Source organism: Bos indicus x Bos taurus, chromosome 25 (assembly GCF_003369695.1).
Source record: "Bos indicus x Bos taurus breed Angus x Brahman F1 hybrid chromosome 25, Bos_hybrid_MaternalHap_v2.0, whole genome shotgun sequence".
NCBI classification, from domain to species: Eukaryota; Metazoa; Chordata; class Mammalia; order Artiodactyla; family Bovidae; genus Bos; species Bos indicus x Bos taurus.
The window spans coordinates 42140708-42143875 of record NC_040100.1 but is presented as its reverse complement, the minus strand read 5'-3'; positions in this window follow the sequence as shown (position 1 = coordinate 42143875).

Sequence of the window (3168 nt, the reverse complement as noted above, 5' to 3'; positions counted from 1 at the left end):
TATTCAGTGGACTTCACAGTATTTTTGGAAGGAGAAGGAGGACACCTGGACTGGTGATCTGGGCATTGAGAGGTAGCAGCGTGTCTCCTTTTTGTCTTTCTCCTGTGAAGAGTTTAGAAAACACTTTGCCTAATGCCTGAAATGCACGCCCCTGCCCACCACCCGCAGATGAAGGGAGCCTAGGAGCAAGGGTGGGAAGGGTGTCCTCCAAGGCTGGGCCTGGGGCTGCCACTCGCTCTGGGCTTGAGCCCTCTGCCGCAGGCACCCGCACCCACCTGAGTTCCTTCCCACCCTCGCGGTGCAGGGGCAGGGAACCCAGTGGGCAGAGGGGTCTTGCTTGCCGCTTAAACCAAGGCCAGGAGGTCCACCAGCAAGGCAAGTGGGCACTTGCCATGGCGGGAAGGCAGGTGCCGGGGAGAGGAGCCACAGACCCCTCGTGCCTGAGAGCTGGGGTCTGCTGTCCCCGAGGAGATGGAGAAGGCCCGGGGAGGCTGTCCCGCCAGCCACATCCGAGGGCCTGGGGCACGGCGGCTCAGCTCCTGGAGGATAAAAGAGAGTGGCAGGCTGGTTCTGAGAGTGAGAGTGAGCCTCTCATTACTGCTAGTCAGGGTTCTCCAGAGAAAGGCAGCCAGCGGGATATATATAGATCCACAGGAGGAGATTTATAGGGACTGGCTCATGTGACTGTGGGGGCTGAGAAGTCCCATGATCTGCCGACTGCGAGCTGGAGCCCCGGGAAAGCAGATGGTGTGATTCAGTCTGAGCCCGAAGGACCAAAGCATCAGGGGCTCGATGGTCCAGGGAAGAGGGTGAGGGACTTGCCCTTCCTGTGCTGCCACTGCTGAGGGCAGATCCTCCAGGTACTGAATCAATGCGACTCCCTTCCAGAAATACCAGGTGACGAGCCACCTGGGCGTCCATCGGCCCTGTCCAGCGGACCCAGAGTTATTCAACGCAGTTGCAAACACCGTGAGGTCTGTCCCCCAGTCTTCATCATCTGCATGTGGTGGTCAGCTCACCTGCAAGAAATTGGCCTCGCAGACTGTCCTGGGGTCCAGTGGTTAAGAATCTGCCTGCCAGTGCAGGAACACAGGTTCAATCCCTGGCCCGGGAAGATCCCTCACACTGGTGGGCACAAGCCCCATGTGCTCCAACTACTGAAGCTGGCTCGCCCTAGGGCCTGTGCTCTGCAACAAGAGAAGCCACCACACAGAGAAGCCTGCACGTCGCAACTAGAGAAAGCCCATATGCAGCAATGAAGACCCAGCGCAGCCCCACCACTTGAAAAGATAAAGAAATCGACCTCGCTGTTCGGTTAGTCTGCCAGCCCCTGCTGTCGTCCCACAGGTCCAGGATGGCTGTGGGGCACTCGGTCATAGGCATGCCTGGCACCTGTCACTTGCTGGCTGGGCTCTGGACAGGCTGGCAAGGAAGGCCAGGTGCACATGGTGACCGGCTAACACAGGAGTGGCACTTGAACTTGGTGGCAATTGGCAGAGAACTAGACTGTCCCCTTCTTCTTTAACAATCTCTAAAATTCTCTTAGAAAGGTTCACTGAAACGAAGTCTCATTTTTCATGCATGAATCTCAGCTGCGGAGGCTGGTTTATAGGCCCCGCCCACTCCAAGTCCCCCTGCCGTGGGGTGAGCCTGTATCATACATAAAAACATTAAGCCACAGCAGAGGCTGCCCACCACCAGGGTTCAGCCTTCCAGCCCCTGCTCCCGCTGCACACACTGTTGAGTGAATATATGAATGACCCCAATTTGTTCACCCTTGTGTGGAGTCATGCTGGGTGTTCCCAAGGCATCGCTCAGTGAACCTCAAAGTTGCCTTAAATAAGCATAGTCTTGGAGAGTTTCCCAGCCCACTCCTCCTGTTGCCGTGGTAACCTGGTACCGCACTGGCTTGCCAGTGTTTTGTCTTGGGTCACCTCGAAAGGACTGGAGGCTGTGCAGTGCTGGCTCTGGGTCCCTGGGTGGCGTCCTCCCCACTGGTCTCTGGTGGCCCAGAGGGCCCTGTGGGACCGGCCGGGGCCAGGCCACCTGATGCAGGAGGAGACTTGAGAGGCTGAGGCTGACCTTACCGGATGCAGTCCGCCCACCATGCACACTGAGCCCTTTGCCCGGCGCCCTGGCTGGGGGCCAGCGTGAGCACAACTGGCCCTCCTGAATTTCCTCTCAGCCAGAGACGTGGCCTCGCTGAGTGATGCAGGGAGAGACGCTGAGCTCTGGGCAGGGTTCTTGTGTGGGCAGACCCAGCTCACCTTGCAGTGGTCAAGCCCTCGCCTGGGACTGCGTGTCCAGGCAGGCATCCTGCTTGCCCCAGGCTCAGCCCTGAGGCCCAGTCATGCTGCAACTGGGCAGCCATGTCCTCTTGGGCAGGGCCGAGGGGCCCTCTGGGGTGGGGGCTTCTCGGGCTGCGGAGAGAGTGTGGGCCCCCTCCAGCATTTCCCTCTGGGCACTTGGGCCAGTCTCTGCTGGATGCTAGAGGGGAAGGAGGGGGAGATCCTGGGACCTTCTCAGACTCCCGGGGTGGGGGATGCTTCTGGAGCTTGGGGATGAAGCTGGAGATTGGGGTCTTCCTTCTCCCACCTCCATCTGCCCTGTGAACCCTCCCTCCCCTCGTCTGGTCTTTGTCAGGCTCCCTGTGTGCAAGCTGTGACCCAGCCCGCTGCAGAGACAGCCAGCGTTCCTTTGGTCAGACACGGGTCCCAGTTTGGGTCAGGGTCTGGCTCTTGCTCAATAAAGGAGGCCAAGGGTTGATTTCAGGCTTCCCTTGGGGCTCAGCTGGTAAAGAATCTGCCTGCAATATAGGAGACCCGGGTTCGATCCCTGGGTCGGGAAGATCCCCTGGAGAAGGGAATGACTACCCACTGCAATATTTTTTTTTTCCACTGCAGTATTCTTGCCTGGAGAATTCTATGGACAGAGAAGCCTGGCGGGCTACAGTCCATGGGGTTGAAAAGAGTCAGACATGATTGAGCAACTAACACACACACACAAGGGTTGATTGCACCATATGAACCTGGCAGCTCCCAGCACTTCTAGAAAATGCATGTGAGCAGGCATCCCATGTGGGTCCTGACTCACACCAGACACAATCACTAGAGACCAATGTGCAGACCAGTGTGCTGAGTGTGTGTGTGTGTGACTACATGAGCCTTG